The sequence below is a fragment of the Mirounga angustirostris genome, unplaced genomic scaffold, assembly GCF_029215605.1.
Source record: "Mirounga angustirostris isolate CCGP_5_RB_7025 unplaced genomic scaffold, mMirAng1.0.hap1 SCAF_4, whole genome shotgun sequence".
Lineage (NCBI taxonomy): Eukaryota > Metazoa > Chordata > Mammalia > Carnivora > Phocidae > Mirounga > Mirounga angustirostris.
Window position 1 is genome coordinate 17501383 of NW_026991712.1, and position 26076 is coordinate 17527458.

Here is a 26076-nt window from a genome sequence, read left to right on the forward strand (position 1 = left end):
GCATTCGGTGGGCTCACTTTCTCATTTGCTGCCAGCCCCATCACTATGACTTACTGTCTACGTCTTGACTTCCCATGAGAGAGAATCTGGCACAGTTTGGGTGGCATGTTTTTATGCTGGACAACCTGGATCTGTCCTGGGAAACAGGGACATGAGCACAGCCAAGGCCACTGAAGTGGGGGAGCGGATCACTGTGAAGCCATCCTGCTTGGTGGCTATGCTTGGCAGCAGAATTAGCTCTAAGCACCAACTACCTACATCCATCTGGACAGTTCTAAGGACATACTTTTCCCAAGGAAAGGAAAAAGCTTTCCTCTTCCAGGGATCTAAAAGTTGCAGAGCTCCTGACCAAGCTCACACCCTTCAGCTTTACTGCAGATGTAAATTCTCAACAAGAGTGTTTGAATATGATTTTATTAATTGAGTTTTTCAAGGCTAGCAAATAGTTTTCATTAAATTATAACAATCCAGGGCGGATGATATCCTTAAGCTCAATTTTGCTGTGCGAAGATTATATTTGAGTGCTTTTCAATCCTGACTTCCTAAGTGATCGGGTTATAAAACATTTATTAGTGGTTCAAAAGCATTGCTTTTTGCAAATTCAGTATCTTCTCTAGGATAGATTTTAGGCAGACAGCTCTTTTTGGTAGAGTTCACGGTGTGGTGTGCAAAGGTGCTTCCTTGTGTTTACTGAGGGGCGAAGCTGGGCTCTGTAGATGGTCAGCTTCTCCTCTGAGCTTCATGTGTGATTTGCCCCAAGACTGAAAAGGCTACTTGCACAGATTAAATGAAATTCATGGTTTTCAAAAATAAGTTTGGCTACTTAAATTTCTAGATGGGAGGTTCTTAGAGATGGGCACAACTGGCTTCCATATAAATATTTTATAACTGCTCATTCCTATTCTTGACATAAATAGGATTTTCATGGGCATGGAGTCTATTAGGAGAGTATTTGGGGTGGGAATTTAAGACTCCACATACTCGTCAGGCCTGGATTCACCATCAATCAATTCATGATATGACCTTGAGCAAACGTGCTTGTAGCTCTCTCTATATTTTGTTTATTTCACTATATTAGACTGGAATTGGTAAGTATCAGTTAGGAATGTGTTTAGCTACAAATAATGGAAAACCTGAAAGGGGTTTATTTTTCTAACGTGACAGACCAAGAGGCAGGGAGTCAAGCATTGGGATGTTATTGAGGACCCAGGCTCCTTCTCTGTTTCTGTGATCAGCCCGTGGTTTTTGTCCTGATGGTGGAAACTTGGCCGCTTCACCTTCAGAAGGAAGAAGAGGGAAGGGCAAAGGGAAATGCTAGCTGAGCTTGTTCCCCCTGTTTTCCAGAGTAACTAAGGTCCTGGAAGCCACCTCCCGCCAAATAGTCTTCTTACATCTCATTTGCCAGAACTGAAGGCCACCTCTACTCACAAAGGAACCTGGGAAGGCGATCCTTTTATTTGGGCATATTGAAGCCTTCAATGAAAACAGGGGACTGTCGGTAAGGAAAAATAACGAGCATGGGGTAGGAATTTAACTGTGTCCTTTTTATCCCAAAGGGGCAGAAGCAAACCATCACGTATTGGTTCGCTTGGTCTTTTAGCGGGTGGTAAGCACTGTGTGAACTGGTCAACTCAAGTACATTAACGTATGTGTGGCAGGCAGGAACTCTAGTGGAGAGATGAAGAAACAGAGTTTCTGAAGCATTGAGGAAATTGCTCAAGGTAGCAGAGAGGAAAGAATTAAAAAGTATCTCCTCTCTCTTGACTTCAGGAGGGCTGGATGAGTCTCAAGTTACTCTGAATCCTTTCTGTTGGCCTCCAGGGGAGGGGCTAAAGCATTTTCTCCCTTCTTTGATTCTTTACCCTGAAGAAGATTGGGCTTGGGGGTAAGGGAGGAGTCCCAGCGGCTCTCATGTGGATATTTGCGGGTGCTGGGACTCCTGTCCAGGCCTGTGCCTCCCTGAGGACATCATCATTCCTTCCCAGATTTCCTGGAGCAGAGTGCTGACAGGATCCTCCCTGGAACAGGGAGCAGGATGGCTTCCTCACTGTCCCCACCCCCCAAACTTCATGCTTGGCACCGGCAGTAACTGGAGAGAGATAGGGCAGGAGGCAATTGCTCCCAGCTCTCCATAGCAGGTCACATTGATAAGCTGGCCCCTACAAAGGGGCGACGTAAACAGTCAAGCACACAGTATCAGGGGGCCTTTGAATCACAGCTTCCTGGCTATGTGACTGGCAAATTGATCGCTGTACGTCTCAGTTTCCCCATCTGTGAAATGGGAGATTGTAACAGTACCTATGTCGTAGGGTTGTTGTGAGACTTTCCATACACAAAGCACTGAGAACAATGCCGACCAGAGGCACCGTGGGTGCGGGCTTAAGTCGGCTCCTTCTGAGTGTCCTCTCCTTCAGACATCTTTATGATTAACTGGCTTTTATAGATTCATTCTCTGGAATCTTTAAAGCCAAGTCTCCCGGGGTTGTTCTTAAGTTACTATTTGTTTTTAATGAATCCTGTAGTTATCAATTAATGCCTTGGTTCCTGCTGTTAATGCAGAGCAAGAAAAATAATAGCTGATTATTTCAGCTCTTACTCTTCCGCCTTTGGAAAATACAGATTAACAGTATGACATGAGTTATGCCCCCTGGAGTGGTGTCGTATGGTGGCCCTCCGCTTAGTCGACTTGGGAGGGATGGGTTGGTAAATAGTGAAGATCACTTTGTTTTCTTCACAGTTGGGGCTGAGCCTGCATGTTTTTCATCCAGTATTTTCCTTGGCACCCGCTCTACTTCCTATACACACATTTCAGTCCTGAGTGTATATGCGCGTATGTTGGTGAATTATATTTCTCAGCATGGATCATGGTGGGCCCGAGGGAGACCACCTTCTGTGTGCTGCTTTTCTGTGTGTCTTCTGTTACTGCCAGTAAAATGCCATTTGGGGACAAGAGGCCAAAGCCCCGGGTCCCAGTCCCTGGTCTGCTATCACCTCAGGCCATGATATCGGGCAAGGGACTCTCCCGTGTGGGCCTTCAGCTTCCCCTTCTGCGAGATGATCTGTAGGTCCCTTCCAGCTCTGCAATTTTCCAGGATTTTCTTTGAAAAGCGCAGCGTGCTAGGGAGATCTTGGTTTTGAAGTTTTCCTTTTGAGGATTGCCTTCATTTATTGGGCATCTTGTTGCTGAAACATACCATCAAGAAAGAACAGACTGAAGTTCCCTTTCCTTCCGAAAATGTGATGCTTAAATACAATTCAGTTTCCTGGAGCAGACACAGAGGAGTAGAAGTGGATAGGGTTTCTCCTGTCTTTGAGCAGTCCCAGAGGAGGCTGTAAATAGCAGGACATCCCTTCAACCAGATGGGCCTCTGAGCCTGGAAAGCCAGGCAGCCACAGAGAATAGAGAAATCCGTGACAGAAATGAGGAAAAGCTGTCTGCTGTGATGTTGGTTTATTCTCGCAGCTGAACATAGTTGGCCTGGAGGCCAGGGAGAAGAGGGAGATTAACCCCGGGCTGGCCGGCTGTGACGTTCCAAGTCACAGTCCGATCTGATGAGAAAATGGCCCAGTGAGCTGACTTTGGACACAGTACCTTCTTGAGAGCAGAGCCAGGCGCAGGGGACATTGGGACAGGGGAGGCTTAGCTGGCACTCAACAACCGCCCCCCCGCCCCGGCTTTGGTGGCTTTGCCTCATTTTTCCTGGTGCTATGAATAGCTTCAGGTACCCAGGTTTCTCGCTGCACCCCAGAGCCCTTCCCACACGCCTGCCTACCTTGGCTGGTCTTGATTTATCCAGTGACACTCTTGATCTCAAATGTTTTCCTTCTCCCTTCCTTTTACCATTAATCTTATTAAAATTTTACTGGCGGGATAGCATAGTGAGGTAAAAGGAGTCATGGCCTTTGGACTCAGTCTTGGATGGTGCTCTATCATGAGCTTTTGCTCATAACACTGGGGACTTGGGTGAGTTACTTGATTTCCCTCAGCCTCAGTTTTCTCACCTGTGAGATGGGTACAGTCATACATAACATAAAGAGTAGTTTCCTCTCATCCTTGGTTTTGTTTTCTGCACTTTCAGTTACCTGCAGCCAACGGTGGTTTGGAAGCAGGTGATCCTCCTGATGAATTAACAGAAAGTCAAAAATAGTCTACCACTGGGTCAAAATGTCTGTGTCATGCCCTCTCTTCATCTCATCACAGGCATTTTATCATCTGACATCATCACAAGAAAGGTGGGTACAGACAATAAGATATTTTGAGAGAGAGAACACATTCACATAACTTTTACTACAGTGTATTGTCATAGCCATTCTATTATATTATAATCTCTTACTGTGACTAATTTATTTTCTATTTTTTTAAAGATTTATTTATTTGAAAGAGAGAGAGAGCACGAGCACACAGGGAGCGGGAGAGGGAGAGGGAGAGAGAGAATCTCAAAGCAGACTCCCTGCTGAGCCCAATGCAGGGCTCAATCTCATGACCCTGAGATCATGACCTGAGCTGAAATCAAGAGTCTGACGCTTAACCGACTGAGTCACCGAGGTGCCCCTACTGTGCCTAATTTATAAATTAACCTTTATCATTGCTATGTATATATAGAGAAAAACATAGTATATATAGAGTTTGGTACTAACTGGTTTCAGGCACCTGCTGGGGGTCTCAGGACGTATCCCTCGCAGGTAAGGGGGGGTGGCTACTGTGGCATTATTGAGAGAATTAGATGAGATGTGAAGGTTACCTCAAAAAGGAAGCCACCACAAGAAATGTTATTTCTTCCTTCTTGTCCCATCTTATACTTCCTGTGTGTTAGAATCTGGGGAATTTAAAAAATATTTGGATGCTTCAGATCCACCCCATCTCCCGGTGGGAATCAGTACTCTTTAAAAGCTCCTCAGGTGACTGTTGCAACACGAGTTAAGACCCACTGCCCTCAGGCATTGCTGATTAAGAGTTTGCGCCCTGTGCCTAGTGCTACTTCTGTTCCCATCCCATTGGACCTGACTCCCAAAGTCAGTTTATCTTCTGTCTTTTAATCTGACAAACAGCAGGTGATTAATCAAGGTTTGTGCGCTGGATCCCTCCCTGAGTCCTGGATATTTGTTTTCATTGGCACCTTGACAGGAGTAGGGCCATATTCTTTTCTGGAACTAAGGGGAGGGCAAGGGTGGATATTTACTGAAATGCTGTGGCAGAGATGGTAGGCTGAAACGAGACATTCTCTGGGACGTTGGCTGAGAATCCGAGGGGCCAGGTAGGACCGGTGAACCAGCTGGGCAGACTTCCTGTCCTCCTTCAGCAATGCTGAAGCAGGAAGCAGGCAGCCAGCCCAGGACACACTTGGTGAATTTAGAAATAAGGGGGTTGGGTCAGGATGTGCCTGACCGTGTGGTGTGGCCTGGGAAGGGAGGCAGGTGTTTATGACTGACAATGGCTTTCTGAGTTAGTCCTTCTTCCTCCCAGTTACATCTTGCAGGAGGACTTCAACCTGTATACTCTTGACCCACCCAGAGGTCATCTAAAGATAATTTCCATACAGCCCAAAGCTTCCTGCATCTCTCTGCTTGGGGGGGTTCTCTGGCCATGGGAGCTCGGCCCTCACCTGGTGGCAGGCTGGAAGTATTGGGAAATTAATGGTTTGGGTGCTGCCTTCACATGGAGGAATGTCAGTGGGTAGATGAACCCTCCAGCTTCCCTGCCTTTTGGTGGGGCAGCCCTGAGGCATGTTCTGCAGTTTCTCAGAGGGTCTCCTGTGGGACAGATGCCACAGTGACAGCACTCTCATCGTGAACCCTTTGCTGGCTTTCCTCCCTTCCCTGTCTCACTTCCCTTCTGGAGTCTTCATGGATGGAGAGAGGAAGGAAATCATGGTAAGGGTGGTGCTTCCAATCTGCAGGTTGTGACCCATGAGGGAGTTGTGACATCCATTTCTACACATTGAGTGTGCTACACATTGTAAGGGGACACACTGTTATATGAAAATTTCATTTCAATTGTGTGTGAATATATTCACATTCTGGTGAAATATATTTCTCAACATGGGTCATGGTTAAAAATTTTGAAAACATTGCCAACCTGGGCCTCTGTGGTTTTTATCTTCCGAGGATCCATTCTTCCTTTTTCCTGCAGTAATAGCCCTGCTATTCATGTAACCACCTCTCAACAAGGAAAGGGGACTGTGCCCCTAATTGGGCATAGTCTTGGTGGGACCATCAATCAAGCTGTTGCATCATTCCTTGGGCAAAAGATGGTGTCATGACCCATGACAGGTCAGTGATGATTGATCCAGGGAATTTGAATCTAGAGAGGACACACGAAAGGGCTAAAAATAGTTAAAGATGCTTCATTTGAAGGGGATGGATGTCTGGACATTAACATCTATATGTTTCCTGCTACCTAGATCTCTGAACTTCCTTAATTTTTTTTTCCCTTGTAAGATTCGATGGTTGAGCTGTTGGGTTGGTTCTGTGAAATACCTGTGGATTGCTCCCTTCCTTCTTTCCTTCCTTCCTTCCCTTTCTTCTTTCCTTTCCCTCCCTTTCTTTCTTTCTTTCTTTCTTTCTTTCTTTCTTTCTTTCTTTCTTTCTTTCTTTCTCTCTCTCTCTCTCTCTCCCCCTCCCCCCCCCCCCTTAGGCAGGTAGAGCTGTCTTCTGTTGCTAGAAAGCAAAGAACCCTCCCACACCTGAGGACTTTGGAATTAGCTGAGCCTAACTCTACTGTCACTTGCCTGTGTGGCTGGAAAATTACTTCTCTAAGCTTCAGGTTCCTCTCTTGTAAAATGAGGATAGTAACACCAGATTGGAGGATATAGAGGATGTTTATATGGCCATTGGCCCTAGACCTTCAATTAATGGCAGCCACTATTGTGAACCAGATTTTAATCATCTCTCCTTTACTAGTCATGACTTTCCACTTATTAAATATCTGCAGAGTGGATGAATGAATCCATATGACAAGGTAGATTTTCACAACTAAAACCCATAGCTGAATTTCTTTAAGGAGTTACAACCCCTTGGGTATTAAACATGTGAGTTATTGTTCAAAAACTTAATATGGGGCGCCTGGGTGGCTCAGTTGGTTAAGCGACTGCCTTCGGCTCAGGTCATGATCCCGGAGTCCCGGGATCGAGTCCCGCATCGGGCTCCCTGCTCAGCAGGGAGTCTGCTTCTCCCTCTGACCCTCCTCCCTCTCATGCTCTCTGTCTCTCATTCTCTCTCTCGCAAATAAATAAAAAATCTTAAAAAAAAAAACAAAAAACAAACTTAATATGAGGAAAATCTCTGAGACTTGGGGTTAGGTCTAACTAAGGACAACAAAAGCAAAGTCCATAAAAGGAAAATTTATAAATTAACATTATAAAATTGAAAACTTCTGCTTGTGAAAGACAATGTATAAGAGTAAAAAGGCAGCCTAGAGACTAGGAGAAAATATTATACAAATCACCTATCCAACAAAGGACTTGTATTTAGTATATATAAGACCTTAAAAACACACAACCTAATTTAAAAATGGGCGAAACACTTGAACAGACATATGACCAAAGAGGACATATGGAGGGCAGAGAAGCACATTAAAAGATATTCAACATCATTAGGCATTAGGGAAAAGCAAATTAAAGCCATAATGAGACCCAATTACATACCTATCATAATGGCTAAAATAAAAATACTGACAATATCAAGTGCTGAGAAGGATGCAGAGCAACTGGTACTCTCCCACATTGCTGATGGGAATAAAACATGGCTCAACTACTCTGGAAGACAATTTGGTGTTTCTTATAAAATTAAACATACAGTTACCACATGGCCTAGCAATCCCACTCCTGAGAAATGAAATGAAAACTCATGTTCACACAAAACCTGTCTGCATATTTACAGCAGCTCTGATCATAATCATCCCAATCTGGAAGCAATTCCAATGTCATTCAGCAGCTAAATGTGTATGCAAACTGTGGTCTATCCGTACAGTGTGCTAAAATTCAGTAATAAAAAGGAAGAACCTAAGAGGGATCATGCTGAGTGAAAAAAACCCATCTCAAAAGGTTACCTACTGTATGATTCCATTTGTACAGGGGATTAGGGGAGGATGGAAGGTTTGGCAGTAAAGAGAGAGCACCAAGGAGTTTTTTTGGGGTGATGGAACTGCTCCATATCCTGATTATGGTGGTGGTTACATGTGATTACATGAATCTATACATGTGTTAAAATGCATAGAACTGGGGCGCCTGGGTGGCTCAGTTGGTTAAGCGACTGCCTTCGGCTCAGGTCATGATCCTGGAGTCCCAGGATCGAGTCCCGCATCGGGCTCCCTGCTCGGCAGGGAGTCTGCTTCTCCCTCTGACCCTCCTCCCTCTCATGCTCTCTGTCTCTCATTCTCTCTGTCTCAAATAAATAAATAAAATCTTTAAAAAAAATGCATAGAACTGTAAATCAAAAAAGATCAACCTTCTGGTATGATAGTTAAAAAGCCCTTTGCATCATGTAGAGTGAGGTTGTATTCATTTGGATATTTTCATATCCTGTAGATCTACTCCATCCAATACAGTAGCCACTAGTCACATGTGCTGGTCCCATTTGAGGTGTGGATAAGTATCAAGTGCACATCAGATTTTGAAGACTTAGTACCAAAAAAAAAAAAAAAGACATGCATAAAAAATAAATTTTTTATGTTGATTACATGTGGAAATAGTACTATTTTGGAAAGATTTGGTTAAATAAAACTTATTATTCATTAATTTCACCTCTTTCTTTTTACCTTTAAAAATGTGGTTACTCGACAGTTATAATTACAATATGTAGCTTGGGTTATATTTTTATTAGGCAGTGCTGCTCTGGATGACATAATCAGGGAGGAATGGGGAGGTCTGGATTTTTCTCTCTTCATCTGGATCGGCAGGTGTAGGATTGACCTACTCAGGGCTGAACAAGACGCACCCAGACTTCTGCATTTGGGGTCCCGCTCACTCCCTCCCAGTCTGTCTGAGAGGTGAAGGCCTCTCTCCACATCCCCTTCATTTCCTGTCTGTCTGGCTTCTGCTAAGCTTTGGAGGAGAAGCAGGTGAGGCCAAGGTGAGACGGGGTTTATCAGAGGTGGGGGTCAAGTGATGGGTCAGATGCTGGAGAACATCCGGCTTTCGTTAGACTTGAGTTTGAATTCCATTTTAGCCACTAGTTAGCTGTGCAGCTCTTGATCTATCTTAGCCCCGGTTTCCTCCTGTGTAGGAGAGAAAAATCGTTCCCGGAGGGGTTTCCCCTCCCGCAAGGGCTGTGGCGAGGGCGGACAGGAGAGAGCGTGGAATGCACCCAGAAGGCCTTCAGATGGTGGTCACTTTGCTTCTGCTTCTCTCCCACCTCGGGCTCTGGTCTCCCTCGCTTCCTCTCCCCCTCCCCCTCAGTGGAACCCCGCAGCACTCTGCCCAACTTTTCTCCCTGATTCAGCACTGAGAAATGCCAAGGCAAGCGTTCCCATGAAGCTGCTTGTCAGCAAACACCCACTCCTGCCTCCGCTCTCCCCTATGTGTCAGTGACGGGTTTGGACTCCACACGAGGCCCGGGGCCCTGCCAGCTCCAGGGCTGACTCACACCGACCCCGCTGCACAGAGACTTCAGGGCTGACTCCCGACCTATGAGATTAGAAATTGGAGCCTCCCGAACACTGCAACAATCCAGGGGAGGGAGAAGCCCTTCAACTGTCTACAGGCGTTCCTGCCGTATCCCTGGGTTCAGTTTCAAAGGCATAAAAGCCTTGGTTTCGAACATTTGTGCATCGTCTGTCTTTTTCACTTTTTTCTCCTTTTGCCTTGCATTTTTCACTTTTTCTCCTTTGCCTTGCCTTTTTCACTTTTTCTCCTTTGCCTCCTAACTAGCTGCTACTAGTTAGTCTTGTTGCATGCATCTGACTGCTCAATGTTGGCATCAAGGTAGGTATGGTGGAGCCTTATCGGCTGCATAGATTTTTATCAAAGGAGCTTTATTAAGTACCTGTTTGGGCTGGCACTATATGAGGCTCTGTGGAAGGGAAGTCAGACAGACAAGAGGTCTCTTGGGGCTCGCAAACGCAGTGCTCGTGGTTGCTACCTGGTAAGGCTATCCTGATCACCAGGACTTTAAGAGCTGCAAGGTGGTTCTGTCGGATCCCAAGGTCAGAGGGCCGTGTGGCTTGAGGACCTCAGGATTAGACCATCAAGAGAGAGGCCCTGTTTGGTGTTAGGGGGAGTATGGTATGGTGGTCTAACACTTGGCATCTGGCAGCCGTGGGTTGACATCTGGACTCTTCCACTGAGGAGCCCCCTGGCTGCAGAGCCTGATCTACTTAGGCCTTGGTGTCTTGGCTGATCCCTGGGGTCACAATACCAGTCTCACAGCTCATGGTGAGAAAGGGACACCTGCCCTTTATTGAGCTGCTGCTATGTGCCTTGTACTGCACCAAGTACTTTCCAGGGTTCGGGCCTCTGACTGTGTGCAAGACAGTATGTTAGATTTGGGGATAAAAATGAGTAAGAGGCTTTTCCCCCTGCACTTTTGAAGAAATTATTGTGGGTCAGTGTGGCTAGAGCAGGCTTGCAGGAGGTTGCTGACCTTAAGGTAATGTATCTGTCAGGATAGATCAGGTGATGGTGCAGAAATAGCAACAACAAATTTCTGCGGCTTAAAAAAATCAAGATTTCTTTCTCATTCATGCTCTTGGTCCATCATGGGTCAGCTAGTGGCTCTGCTCCCCCTAATTTCACTCTGAACCGGACAGATGGAACAGCCGCAGGTTGGAACATTGCTGGTTCTTGTGGCAGAGGAAACAGATCTGAAATTGGGAGGGTCTCACACCAGCAGTCAGATTCTCCACTCATGGGCCAGACTTTTAATAGGGTCGCACCCAACCACAGGGGCAGAGCAAGAAGTAAAATTCCATTAGGTACCCAGAAGGCAAAGAGCTGGAATTATTTGGTGAGCAGATGAATAACTACTCCAGCTGGGCAGGCTCCAAAGGATGGGAAGAAATCAGGTGAATATTGGCCGGGTGGGTTTGGTGGGGAGAGTAGAAGGATGAAGAAGATGAATTGGGGCCTTAAAGAGATGGAGGCTGGTAGGAGGAGTGGGGGGATGGGAAGCCATGGGAGAGACAGGAGGCAGAAATGTGCCAGGCACTGGGGGGAGGAATAGTGAGTCTGCCACTCTGGCTGGAAGAATTTAATACAACAGTTTATCGAATACTGACTTAGCTCCTATTGTGTATTACGCGCCGGGGATGCAAAGAAGGCAAAGCATGGTGCCTACCTTTGAAGAGCCTACAGTCCAGCAGGAGAGCTAGATTTTGTACATAGAACAAAGGGAATCAAAATATAAGAATAGCCAATGCTTATGCTTGCGAGGTACTCTTCCAGGATCTGTAACCTATTTGAACTCACATAATCATCATTGTAGCTTAACGAGGTGGATGCTATGATGATTCCCATTTTATGGGTGAGAAAACTGAGGCATGGGATGGCTAATGGATAGCAGAGGTGGGCATCAAATCCAGGCACTCTCTCAGTCCAGTTTCCGTGCCCTTAATCCTAAAGCTTCACTCTCCTGTTTTTTGTTTGATAACTTGTGAGTTGGGGCTGTGCCTATAATCTTGGATGGCAAGTAGTTTTGCCTGGAGATCCAGAATGATAGATTGTTATTGGCTGCTTGGAGCTCTATGTTGGGAAGGTTTCCAAGACCAAGCTGGGACTCAGGAAGGAGAGAATGATGTGATTAATTAGTAATGCCTGCCATGGCATGAGAGGTGGTATTGTCAGCACAATACACTTGGTAACCCTGGTCTATTTAATGCCTAGAGCAAAGTGGATTTCATCAGTTTATTAACAAATAGAATCAAAACCAAACAACTAATTCATTGACTGTTTGCCTCACTTTTCAATCTGTTTTCTTACTTCAAGGCTCCATCACGTTTATGGCAGCCTAGGTATTCCTTGTTGAAACAGGGAGCTTTCCTTCCTGGAGAGTAATGTTTAAAATATCAAAACTGTAACCCCTCAGGCAAACGTAACACCTTAATTGTCAAAACAACAAAAATATCAGCCATGGCCCATGTTCAATGCATCGCTCCCCTGGTGGGGTCATCGGCTGGGACGGCATGGCCATGATGATAACTAAAAAAGGATTCTGATTGCTGAACCTGATTGCTGTGCAAGGAAGAATTCATCAGCTAACTTGGGGAATTCAGCCATGAAAAAACCCAGCTGTAGCGTGGACCATTAGTGGAATTTCCTGCCTGGAAGTGTTGTAAGGCTGTCTCCCTGCACCCCCAGCCCCTGTCTCTTTTCTTGACTTTTCTTTCCTGGGTACCACTTCTATCTATGCCCAGACTTTCACTTCTTTCATATTATTTCCCATACATTCCTAGGAATGGATCCCCAATCCAGTTGCATGGAGATATAGATAGAACTCAGAGCTCAGATGATAAATAGGTTTCTTCTCCTGGGTCAGTTCTGATCAGTTGCTTGTGGCTACCGAAATGCTGAGTTGAGAGGGTTTGCAATAGATGCAGCCTGAAAGCCTACAGGGATTTATTAGTGATGTCTGCTACAAGCGTGGGCTAGGGACAATAATTTGTGTAGGCTCCCACTGGCTCTGCCAAGATGGAAAGCCTGCACTCTTCCTACAGCTGTGATGTTAGTGAATGAGCTTGTGGTTTGGTCCGAGGAGGTGCTAGTTCAAGTCCTATCTCTTCTCTTTCAGGGTGAATCTTGGATATGTCACTTACCTTCTCTCAGTCTTAATAAAACTTGAGTAAAAATAATCCTTCTTATAGAGTGGTTCTGTAAGTATTATAGGGATGATGTACATTCATTCAACACATATTTATTAAGCACCGTGGGAGGTGCTGGAGGTACAACGGGGGATACCCTATGGATTGGTTCCTGCCCACACAGAGCTTACTGTCTAGTGGGGATATATTTGCTTTCTGTTGCTATAACAGATTACAATAAATTTAGAGGCTTTAAACAATATACATTTTTCTGTCACACTTTCTGTGGGGCAGGGGTCTGGGCACAGCTTAGCTGGCTCCTCTGCTCATGGTCTTATAAGGTTGGACTCAAGATGTCCACTGAGTGGTGTTCTGATTTGGAAGCTTGACTGGGGAAAAATCTGCTTCCAAGCTCATTGAGCTTGCTGGAAGAGTTTGATTTCTTACCATGGTAAGACTGTAGGCCTTGGTTTTAGCTGGCTGTCAGCTGGATTCCATCAGGCTATAGAACATTGTCTCCCTGTACCCCCAGCCCCCATCTCTTTTCTTGACTTTTCTTTCCCGGGTACCACTTCTAGAAGCTACCTGTAGAAGCTACCCATGGCAACTAGAGGCCTCTTGTAGGCCCCCTTGCCATATGGGCTTCTTCAACACAGCCAGTTACTTCATCAAGTCAGAAAGCAGAGTCTCCTGCTCCAGTCTGCTGAAACGGAGTATTATGTAACCCAACATAACCATGGGGGTGACATCTGTTCACCTTGCTGTATTCTATTGATTAGGAGAAAGTCACAGGTCCTACCTATATTCAAGGGGAGGGGATTATACCAAGGCCTGGGCAACAGGAAGTAGGAGTCATTGGGGGTCACTTTGGGGTCTCTCACTGCAGAGATATGCAAACAAGAGCTTGTTTATAAGAGAGTATCTATCTATCTATCTATCTATCTATCTATCTATCTATCTATCTATCTATCTATCTATCTAAGGGAGACCTTTACACAAGAATAACAATGGTGTTGTAAATGCTATAACAAGGGAGATTCAGAGTATAAGAAAGCACATATGGGGGCACTCAAACAGTTTCAGGGTCATCTGGACTTCCTGGAGGAAGGATTTTTTAAGCTAAGACCCAAAGGATGACTAGGGTTAGCCATATCATAGGATACTATCCAGATGCTACTTCTTTTCATGACCGCATGCCACGCAGAACCGGAACACGTCTTCAGATAAAGTCTTTCCAGTGCTTATAGTGAGAGCCTTTTCGTACTTGCTCTGGGATCTTTTCTTTGTTAATGTACCCCACAGAAAATCAATTCCTGGGATCAAGTTTTACAAGATGACAAGGAGATGAGTACCAGGCTGAGAGCATGATGGTGGGACAGGAATGGGATTCTAGGGATTCTCTGTCCAGCTAGTGTCAGTTCCCACTGATTCTCCCTTGGAAGGAAGGGAAGCTGATGAAGGTTCTAAGACAGAATGAGGAAACCACTATCTGTTTCAGATTGGGCCAGTGGTTCAGGAACCTATGGCCTCACCAAAGCTTTTCCCATTCCATATAGATCTGTTTAGAAATAACGAGAGCATTGACAGTTGTCATCCAAAGTCATGTCCCAATTTGTTAAGCTTTTAATAGGCCTTACTTGCTGTTATTGAGAATAATGCATCATAGTTTTGAATACTTGCTATGTGACAGGCACCCGCTAAGCCGTAAGTGCTTGAGCTGCATTATCTATCTCAAGAAGAAGCTTCCAGGATGCCTAGGTGGCTCAGTCAGTTAAGAGTCTGCTTCAGCTCAGGTCATGATCCCAGGGTCCTAGGATCGAGCCCCGCATTGGGCTCCTTGCTCAGGGTGGACTCTACTTCTGTACCTCCCTTCCCCTGCCCCTCCCCTACCCCTCCCCTGCCCCCCCCCCATGCACATGGGCTCTCTCTCTCTCATAAATAAATAAAATCTTTATTTTAAAAAAAAAGCTTCCTCCATGTCTTCTAACACATGAAATGCTGGTGGGAAGATTGTCTTCCCTTTTCCTTGCTGCCTATTAAAGCTCTCCTCATCCTGCACACTCCATCTCAAGTCCTACCTCTTCTAAGAAACTGGCCATGAGCACTCCAGTGCTTATCATCCCTCACCAAGCTGATCACCCCATCAGCCTGGTCTTCCATCACTTGTAACAAGAAGCATAGCATTTTGGTGCTCTGACTCACCTGTCCCTTTCTAGCTGCACTTCGACCTTATGATCTATCCCCCAGATAGTCTGACCACAATCAGCCTGGTCTCTCTGCCTGCAATTCCTGCCTGCTTCTGCTCCATCCTGGGCAGTGCGGACAGACTGGGTCTTCTCAAGTTCAGACTTGCATGTGTCACTTTATCACTCAAAAACTTGCAGTACCGGACTGTGCACACCGCTCCCGGGGAGTAGGGCTCAGCGCAGCGCGGTGCAGCTCAGCAGATGGGATCCGAGAGGGGAAGGGTGGGCTTCTCGAGAGCGTGGCAGCGGCAGCACCATGGAGAACGAATTTATGTGTGATGATGATCAGAACACTAGTGAATGGCTTCTGCGCCACACTGAGCACAGACCTCAAGTGGCAGTCATCTGTGGTTCTGGGGTAGGAAATATGACCGATAAATTAACTGAGGCCCAGAGCTTTGACTACAGTGAGATACCAAACTTTCTCCAAAAGACATTGCCGGGTCATGCTGGTTGACTGGTGTCTGCGTTCCTGAATGGCCGAGCCTGTGTGATGGTGCAGGGCAGGTTCCCCATGCATGAAGGCTACTCGTGCTCGAAGGTGACATTCCCAGTGAGGATTTTCTTCCTTATGGGTGTGGACACCCTAGTGGTCACCAGTGCAGCTGGAGGACTCAACCCGGAGTTTGAGGTTGGAGATAATCATGCTGATCCATGGTCACGTCAGCCTACTTGGCTTCAGTGGTTTGGACCCTCTTAGAGGGTCTGATGTTGAAAGGTTTGGAGTTCGTGTCCCTGCCATGTCCAATGCCTCTGACCGGGATATGAGGCAGAAGGCTCGCAGTGCCTGGAAACAGATGGGGGAGCAGAGAGCGAAAGGAAGGTACCTGTGTGATGGGGGCAGGCCCCCCTTTTGAGGCTAGGGGCAGATGCTGTTGGCATGAGCACAGTACCAGAAGTTGTAGTTGGCAAGGCACTGTGGACTTTGAGTCTTTGGCTTCTCCCTCATCACTAACAAAGTCGTCCTGGATTATGACACCAAGGAGAAGGTCAATCATGAGGAAGTACTAGAGGCTGGGAAACAAGCTTCCCAGAAATTAGAACAGTTTGTCTCTCTTCTTAATGACCAGTATTCCACTGCCTACCAAAGCCAGCTAACCAGCCCTGGAGTGGTCTGGCCTCTCGTTAATGGGATCCAGGTAGCTACTACCTACTTTGGCCCCTTGCTGGGGTCACGTGCCTCTGCCCTTAAGTCGTAGGAGAAGGGAAAGGAAGATCCCTCTCCTTCACCTTCCCTGTTTCTCCCACCAGACCTTTGTGCACTGCCTCTTCTTGTGCTCAGTTGTCTCAAAGCAGTTATCACCCCCTGTTCTTCCCCCAGAGCTAGAGCCCAAGCCCTGCTGTGTATATGCCCCGGGTGTGACTTGGGCTGTTGAACTTGGCACAGTAACTACTGCTATCCTTTTGATACAACGCTTTCACATTCCTGGGGACTCAGTTCTGCCTCCTCCAAAGCACTAGAGCCCACACAAGGGCCAGCCCAGTCCAATACCTCTTGGACTTTAGTATTACCATATTTTGAGAATAAAAAGAAAGATGGAGGAAAAAAAAACCCCAAACAAAAAACTTCCAGAGCCTAATCTTTAATTCACACCAATTTCTTTTTTTCTTCACCCCTCCCACCTTATTTTAGTAATCTCTACACTCAGTTGTGGGGCTTGAACTCATGATCCTGAGATCAAGAGTCACATGCTCTACCGACTGGGCCAGCCCAGGTGTCCTTAATCCACACCAATTTCACTCCCAGCAATTCATCCCAGACATATTGACCTACATGTGAAATGATGGCCGCCACACATACCGAGGGCTGGCTCACTGGCGGTAGCAGTGGATCGGAAGCAGCCTGCACACTCATCAATAAGGGCTTGGTTAATAAGATCTGGTACATTTGTAACTGTGGTTTTTAAGCCTGGTTGCACATTCAGGTCACCTGGGTGTGGTATATTAGGATGATCTCAAATTTTCTGCCACTTCTCCTAGGTAGAGTCTAATTCCCTTTCTCTTAAATAGGAATAGTCTCTTGTTTAGGGACTTGCTTGACCAATAGAAGGAGATCAAATAGATAGTCTGAGACCTTCAAGGCTGAGTTATAAGAAGCTTTGTAGCTTCTGTATTGGCCTCTCGGAACTTAAGCTCTGGGATGAGCCCGCTGCTATGTAAGAAGTCTGACGATCCTGAGGCCACCATACTGTGAGGAGACCCAAGTTAGCTTCATGAAGGGGGGTGGGTTGGAGGGAAAGAGAGAGAGAGAGTGCTTTATTCAGCCCCAGCCCAGGCCCTAGGCATATGAGTCGGGAAGCATTTTTGCATATTTTAGCCTCTGCAAATACGATGTGGACAGTAACCAAGGATTCCAGCTGATGTCCGAATCAAAGCCCCTGATCCATGGCTCCAATCAAACCATTCCTGCCATCTCCCAGCCATCCAGACCACCCCACCGAGGCCACCCCCCCGCCCCCAGTCACTGTGGAGCAGAGACAAGCTGTCCCCATGGTGTCCTGCCAGAATTCTTGGCCCTCCAAATTGTGAGCATAATAAAATGGTCATTGTTTTATGCTTCTTAACTTCTGAGGCAGTTTATTGCAGAGAGCGGATAGCTGGAACTCCTGGGGATCTTTCAAAATCTCCCCAGGCCATTCTAATGAACAAGCATGTTGAGAATCACTGGTCTATACAATTAAATGCTATCTATCCATTTGAAATGAATAAAGAAGCTCTCTTTGGGGTCACCTGGCTGGCTCAGTCGGTGGAGCATGTGACTCTTGATCTTGGGGTTGTGCATTTGAGATTACTAAAAAAATTAATAAATAAACTTAAAAAAAGAAGCTCTCTTTGTTCTGCTCTGGTATGATATCCAACTTATATTGTCAAGGGACAACTAGAAAGTTACTGGGACAATTTTTATACTATGCTACCATTTGTGTAGAAGAATTATGTAGGTATGGATTGCTTCTGGAATAATATATAAGAAAGTGGTAAATAACATTTTTGGTCACAGAGAGGGAGACTGGATGGCTGGGGATTTGAAAAAAAATTTTTTATACCCTATGATAGCTTTCATATTTTAAAACATGTATATGTACTGGTAAAGAAATTCTGCCTGTTGCTTACCAAATCCTTTAGCCTGACCTGGCCTCAAACTTCATTTACAGGCTTATTGTGCACTCCTCCGATTTTACACTAAAAACTGGCTGTGTTAAGCAGAATAATGTCTCCCCCACCCCCCACCCCGACTCGAGATGTCCTAATGCCTGGAACCTGTGAGGAAAACTTTACAGATGAGACCCAATTAAGTAGTTTGAGTTGAAGACGTAATCCTGGATGATGTGAGGGGCCCAGGGTAATCACAGGAGTCCTTGTGAGTGAGAGAGGGAGACAGAAGTCAGAGAAGGAGAGCTGGGGAAGTGAGAGGTTGGAGTGATGTGGTTGCTGACTTTGAAGATGAAGCTAAGAGGGGCCCTGAGGCAGGAAATGCAGGAGCCTCTGGAAGCTGGAAAAGGCAAGGAAACCGATCCTTCCCTCCCCAGAGCCTCCAGAACCAACGCAGCCCTGGGAACACCGAGATTTTAGTCCAGCAAGACCCATTTCAGACTTGTGACCTCTAGAACTGCAAGATAATCAATTTATGTTGTTTTAAACCACCAAGTTTGTGGTAATTTGTAACAAAAGCCATAGGAAACTAACACACCGGTGTTTCTCCAGATGGTGTTCAAAGAAACAGGCCTTTTGAGGGAATACTAATGAAAACAATTAAAAAGTTCTCGGAAGTAAAAAAAAATCACAAAACAAAACAAACCCAACAGATTATTATAGTTTTTAATCAAGTTAAATGAAATATAATTTACACACAAGATGTACAGCAAAATATATGCATTTTTTTAAAGATTTTATTTATTTATTTGACAGAGGGAGAGAGAGAGCACAAGTAGGCAGACAGGCAGGCAGTGGGAGAGGGAGAAGCAGGCTCCCCACCGAGCACAGAGCCCGATGTGGGGTTCGATCCCAGGACCCCGGGATCATGACCCGAGCTGAAGGCGGACGCTTAACCAACTGAGCCACCCAGGTGCCCCAAAATATATGCATTTTATGTGTACAGGTCAATGAGTTTGACATATATATACATCCACGTAATCTACCATCCCAGTCAAGATATAGAACATGTCCATTACGTGACAAATGTTTCCTTGTGCCCTTTCCTCTCCCTGCAGCATGTCCCTTATAACCACTGACTTGCTTTTTTCACTAGACAAATAATTTTTTTTAAAAGATTTTATTTATTTATCTGACAGAGAGAGAGACACAGCGAGAGAGGGAAAACAAGCAGGGGGAGTGGGAGAGGGAGAAGCAGGCTTCCTGCTGAGCAGGGAGCCTGATGCTGGACTCGGTCCCAGGACCCTGGGATCATGAACTGAGCCGAAGGCAGATGCCCAATGACTGAGCCACCCAGGCACCTGACAAATAATTTTTTTAAAGATTTTATTTATTTTTAGAGAGAGAGAGAGTAGGGGGAGGAGCAGAGCAGGAGGGAACGAGAATCTCAAGCAGGCTTGGCACTGAGCACGGAGCCCAAATGGGGGCTCGATCCCACGACCGCGAGATCATGACCTGAGCTGAAAACCAAGAGTCGGACGCTTAACTGACTGAGCCACCCAGGTGCCCCTAGACAAATTATTTTTAACTGTGGGGTTTCACAGGATCTTTAATATATTGAGACGGTTGTGAATGTCCAAGGAGACGTGCTGTGATGGGAGGTTGCATCTCTACGTTGTTTTTGACCATGGGTCCTTTTGTTCTGCAGCATCTCACAGGATGCTTGAGAAATGCTTTCCTGCTCACCTGCTCAGCTCAGGCATTTCCTCCCTCTTGGAGTGCCCATCTCTCTCCTTCGAAAATGTACTCATGGATGAGAGCCTCCATGAAGTAGATCTTTCCCTCAGCTAAGTCTTATATTCTTTGTTTCTTATCTCCTGCAGCACACACATTGCATAATGGTTAATATTATAGCAATATTATATTTGCATTATAGGTACATGGTTGTATAGTCTTTTCTGAGGGCAGTGCATGCTATTTGCTTTACTGTTACATGATTACCAAGAAATGCTCAAGTGTGCATCAGAGTCAAAGAAGCTATGCTCCAAAGTAACTGTTGAGCTGCCCTGGACTTGGAGGCCTCACTTGTTAAAACGTTTTTAAACTCTGCTTCAGCAACCCTAAGTGCATGAATTTAATAGGCTGATGGTGAATGACTCCCTCATCTTCCTACCCCATATCCAGCCCAGCACATTCCTGAGTCCTATGGCTTTTTCTTCTGAATGGTCTCTCCCATCCTTAGCTTCCTTTCTATGCCCTCTGTCAGTGTCCTTGTTCAGGTTCTTACCCTGTCTCACCGGCATTTATTACAACAGCTTCCTAGATGCTCTCTCCACCCTCAGTCTTGCTCCTCCTCTCATCTATGTTCCAGTCTGATGCCAAGAGCCCGATCTTGTTCTTCTGCCTAAAAACCTCAATGCAGTTGCCCATTGCTTATAAGATCACATTGGAATGGCAAACTTGGTCCTCCCCACATGGGACCCTTTGCCTCTTAAGCTTCACCTCGTGTTCTCCTTTTCCATGTCCCCTCCGTTCCAATGACTGTGGCTCCTCACAGCTTCCTGGGCACACTGTGTCCTTCCACGGGGCCATGTTGTTCCTTCAACTTGGGATGCCCTTCTCCTTCTCCATCTGGCAAACATCTGGTCATTGGAAGACTGTTCCAAATATCACCCCAGGAAGACTTCTCTTCTTCCCAAGGTGCAATGAAATCTTTTGCTTCATTACATGTCAGTAGTAACTGACATGTAATGTCTTTGGCATGGCTCTTACCCAATTGCGTCTCAATTATAATGTATCGGTTTCGATGCTGTCTCCCTTGCTACAGTGTGAGGTGTGTGAAACACAGGTGACCCACTTCATGTTTGTATCCCCAGCACCACCAGAATGTATTTGTGACCAATGATGACCAACGCTTACTGAGTTTTTACCATGTGCCAGGCATTGCTCTAAGTGTCTTTGTTAGCTTGGTTATTTCACTTATTTCTCACACAGCCCTATGAGGAAGATTCTGTTAATGTTTCTGTTTTGCAGAAGAGAAAACTGAGCCTTGGAGCCCTCAGAGACTTTCTGATACGGCTATTTCTGTCTGTTTCAAGTGGTAGAACTTGTATTTGAAAATGAGTTCATCCATTTGTTCTCCTAATACTAGCTATTAGTATTTCTTTTCTTTTCTTTTTTTTTTTTTTTAAAGATTTTATTTATTTATTTGAGACAGAGAGAATGAGAGACAGAGAGCATGAGAGGGAGGAGGGTCAGAGGGAGAAGCAGACTCCCCGCCGAGCAGGGAGCCCGATGCGGGACTCGATCCCGGGACTCCAGGATCATGACCCGATCCGAAGGCAGTCGCTCAACCAACTGAGCCACCCAGGCGCCCTCTTACCATCTCCATTTTAAAGATTTTATTTATTTTATTTATTTGAGAGAGAGAGAATGAGAGACAGATAGCAAGAGAGGGAGGAGGGTCAGAGGGAGAAGCAGACTCCCCGCCGAGCAGGGAGCCCGATGCGGGACTCGATCCCGGGACTCCAGGATCATGACCTGAGCCGAAGGCAGTCGCTCAACCAACTGAGCCACCCAGGTGCCCAGCTATTAGTATTTCTTGAATGAATGATTGAATAAGTGAATGAATGCATGAACACAGTCAGTTACCTGAGTATTTAAAGTGTGTATCTTCAAGCAGCAGACCAGACCATTTCCTTGGCTTGGAAAAGGGAGAGGAAGTGCCCGGGCAGAGGGGATAGCATGAGTGAAGCTTGAAGATAAGGGGGTGCAGACTCAGAGAAGTGAGAAGACGTGCCCCAGGATGCAGAGTAGTAAGTGGCAGAGTCAGGATTTGAACTCAGATGGGCCCTGAAGCTTGGCTCCTGCATCCAGGAGCCCCCTTCCCCAGGGAAATTCCAACGCTAAGCATTTCTGGTTGCAGGTTCAAAGAGTCAAGAGGGTGCTTGCCATCCCTTCCTTCACTGCCAACCGCCCACTCTCTCCTCGTCTCCAGACTTGAAGGTGAATGTGGCTGGAGAAAGACAAGAGGATGCTAATGTGTCACCAGGAGGGATCAGTGCTGCTGAACGAGCCCACGCTTCCCTGGTAGGTTCACTCTGTCTTCTACACAATTCCAAGCCTTATTCTTATACTTCCAGTATTCTCCTTCTCTCTCTCAACTCACAAACTTGATTCCTAGTTCAAGGAAAAATCGTAAACACTAGAGGAAACCTGTGGGAGCTCTGCCACTTTATTTACCAGCTTACTCATGTTGGGCACATATGTTCTACCTTCCCCAGGATTATTGGGCCGACTCTCCATGCTCCTCTGTGGGGCTGGCCTCTCTTGTGTGCTCCATTTCCTCTTCCGCCTATGAGAGCTTCATCAGCAATTCTTCCCTCTCCCTCAGGCAGTCATCTATAGATCACTCTCATCCACATACGCACATGCTATAATTTCTCCTTCCTGGGGCTTTGCAGGTGCTGTTCCCTTTACCTGTCATGCTATTCCAGGAAATATTTGCAAAGCTTGCCTCTTTGTTTCCTTTGGATCTTTGCACAAGTATCCATACTATGTAAAAGGGCAAAAATTGCGGAGCTACGCTCTCCTTTCCTTTTGGAAGCAAAAGAGAAAAATGTGAAAACAAAGATTAAAAAAATTGTTTTAAAGTGCAAAAATTTCACCCTCCCTATCCCATTTGTATTTTGCTTCATAGTGTTTATCACCACTTGACATGTATAGACTATTCATTTGATCCTCCAGCACTGGGACTTTTTTTCCTATTTTTTTATTGCTGTATCTCGGCACCTAGAATAGTATCGGGCACACAACAGGCCCTAATGAATGTTTGTAGAAAAAAATGATTCCGAGACTTCCCTTCCCTGACATCCCTGCTGGTTTGTAGCAATGCTGTGATTTTTCCTTACAAAGAGGGATGGCTATTCAGAAGGATATTACCACCCACCACTTTCACTCAGAAGTTCCTAGTGCAGAGCTTCTCTAGCTTGGATGTGCATTTGAATTGCCTGGGGCTCTTGTGAAAATGCAGCTTCTGAGGCAGCAGGTCTGGGGGTCCTGAGACTCTGCATTTCTAACCAGCGACCCGGTCATCTAAATGCAGCACATCGAGTGGGCCGGCTGCTTTGCTCAGTTTAAGCACCGTTAGTTATTTTTTTTCTTTTTTAAGGAATAGAGTGAGGATACATATTTACATAGTAGATTTACGTATTGACGATGTAAACATGACACTGAGTGCAAGCAGCTCTGTGGTCAGTGTGTCTGTAGCTGTAGGTTACTAAGTTTGGGTGGAGAGTTTCATCCATCATTATATATGCCACAGGAGGAAATGTTGGTAGTTAGTCTGTTGAATGAGGACTGTCCATTGTTCTGGGCAGATGTAGTTTAGTTCAGTTTAGTTTGGGTATGTGTGTGTACTTGTGCAAGAATAGTAGTATCGATGCTAATAAGTTTCCTAGCAATTGCCTGATGCAATTTGCCAGGTTTTGGCATGAAATCAATACGAAGACAAGTCCTGCCTTTCTGCTCAGAGGATTATTACATCACTTGGCTTCTGTCTAGAGAACAATGGTGAGTGCTTCCTATGATCATCACCAGGATCAATTAGTTTTAAAATCATAGAGACTCCCCACGCGGTGTGCACAGTTTGTGTGTGCGGCAGAGGGACCCAGCTGGAGAAGGGCAGGCGGAGACTGAAAACCAGCCTGCACCCCTTTGCCAAGCCAGGTGTTCTGGCTGGAGTTGCATTGCCTTTTTCACCTGGAGAGGGTGCCTTTTTGCAAACTGAAAGTACCTGATGTTTGATGACTCTGGTGCTAAAGTTAGAGCTGCAGAGGCAAATGGGGAGTGCTAAGCACAGCACTTGAGTTTTAGGGAAGTGGAGATACAGAGGGCCAGAGCACTGGTCTCGGTTCTTATCAGCATCTAACATTTATTAAGGTCTTACGATGCACAAGGCACTGAACCCATTGCTTTTCATACGTTGTCTCCTTTGTTCCCTACTGCAGCAACCCCCAAAGTTAAGTAATATTATTTATTTCATCCTTGCTTACAGGGATGTAAAATTTGGAGAGGTTGAGTGACTTGCCTAGGGTCACAGAGCTCTGCTGAGTCTAATTTTTAAAAATGCGCCTCATGACCCTCCGGTAAGTATTAAATTAATTAAGTTAAATTCAAGTACAAATTGCGTCATGTCAAAGATTTTATTTAAGTCATTAATTAGTGAGAGAACTGGTACGATGTTAAAGTTTACCCAAAGAGCATTCGAGAATTTAGGTTAATGCAGGTGATTTAACCAAGAAATCTAAGAAAGGTGTGGTAGCCTGGATGATGCCCCTCCACTCTCCAAAGATGCCCACGTCCCGATGCTGGAACTTATGAATATGTAAAAGGGACTTTGCAGATGTAATTAAGTTGTGGATTTTGAGATGGGGAGATTATTCTGGATTATCTGGGTAGTCCGGTATCCTCACAAGTGTCCTCATACAAAGGAGGTGGGAGTATCAGAGTGACAGACAGAAGAGGGAAGTGAAGGCTAGAGCGATGTGCTTTGCAGAGGGAGGAAGAGGCCACAAGCTATAGAATGTGGGGGACACTTGAGGCTGGACAAGGCAAGGAAACACATCTTCTAGAGCCCCCAGGAGAACCTGGCTGACACTTGATTTCAGCCCAATGAGACTGATTTTGGACTTCTGACTTCTAGAACTAAGATAAATTTATGTTGTTTTAAGCCCTAAGATGTGGTACCTTGTTACAGCAGCTGGAAATTAATACAGAAAGATTACTGGATTAGATAGAAAGGTGGTTAATGTCCAACAGGGCCATAAACCATAACCCGTGGAGCTAATTCTTCCCCCAGAGTTAAATTATTTGCATCTTTCCTGGACCAAAATTTACAAGTTAACCTCTGTCCCTACAGAGATGAAAATTGCCTGGTCAGTAGAAAGTCAAGTCCAACGCTGGTGTTCAACACCAAAAGAACACCCAGTACTCTCTCCTGGATATTCCCGAGTTTAGGACACTCTCCTGGATAGCTAGGAAGTGAAGGAGCTGGGATTTGAGCTGGGTTCTTCCAAGTGCCAAGCTTGGGCTCTTCACTGTTAAGGGTCATCCCTTCTCACTGACATTAGTTGGTAGAGTAGCAGGGCAATCTGGAACAAAGAAAATTGGGCATAAGAACTGAGAACATAGCTCAAAGATTGCCAAGGGGAATTTCCCAACTCTTTCATGGTGCTTCTCCTGAACAGAGGACTTGCTCCCTTCCTCTCTCATGGTGGAAATTCCTACTCTAGGGACACCTGGCTGGCTCAGTCCATAGAGCATGCGACTCTTGATCTCAGGGTTGTAAGTTCAAGCCCCACATTGGGGGTAAGAGATTACTTAAAAATAAAATCTTTAGGGGCACCTGGGTGGCTTGGTTGGTCAAGCATCTGATCTGACTCTTGGTTACAGCTCAGGTCATGATCTCAGGGTCCTGGGATTGAGCTCCATGCTCAGCACGGAGTCTGCTTGTCCCTCCCCCCACCCACCTCTCACATTCTCTCTCTCTCTCTAATAAATAAGTAAATGAAATCTTTAAAACTAAACAAAATCTTAAAAAGAAAAGAAATTCCTGCTTTAGCTCTCTGAGAACTTAGAGTCAAGCTTTTAATAGGTGGTGGTTTAGATGGGTTCCCGGTTGGTGTAACTTGAGAGGTGTGGTGTGAAGCTGAAATCCCGCCTCTCCACTCCTCCCCACATTGTTTAGGAGCAAAGGTCCCTGAAAGTCCCTTCTTTAAAATATGTTACTTGGTTAAGCATCATAACACCTTGCCTAGTAAATGCTTGATGAAAGTTTGAATTGCATGTGGTTTGGGGGGAAAGGAGGGGTGAAGACTTTGGGATTGGGGAATAGCTAGCAGGAGCAAGTGAGTGGTGCCAAGAACTAGCATGGCCTTCTTAAGAGATGGTGCAGTGAAGGTCCTGACTGAGGTGGGGGACTTTTATAGGGAAGCTGGATCTGTGGTTGGA

General features: G+C 45.7%; 1 long non-coding RNA gene and 1 pseudogene across 1 annotated transcript; both read left to right on the plus strand.

Annotated features, from left to right (window-relative positions):
- The first annotated feature begins 1365 nt into the window (after nt 1-1365).
- Nucleotides 1366-24213, plus strand: LOC135363958 (uncharacterized). The gene is made up of 3 exons (XR_010410395.1): nt 1366-1498; nt 21992-22155; nt 24122-24213. It is a non-coding gene; the product is annotated as an uncharacterized LOC135363958 (long non-coding RNA).
- LOC123860483 (purine nucleoside phosphorylase-like) lies at nt 15233-16074 on the plus strand (annotated as a pseudogene).
- Nucleotides 24214-26076: the final 1863 nt, after the last annotated feature.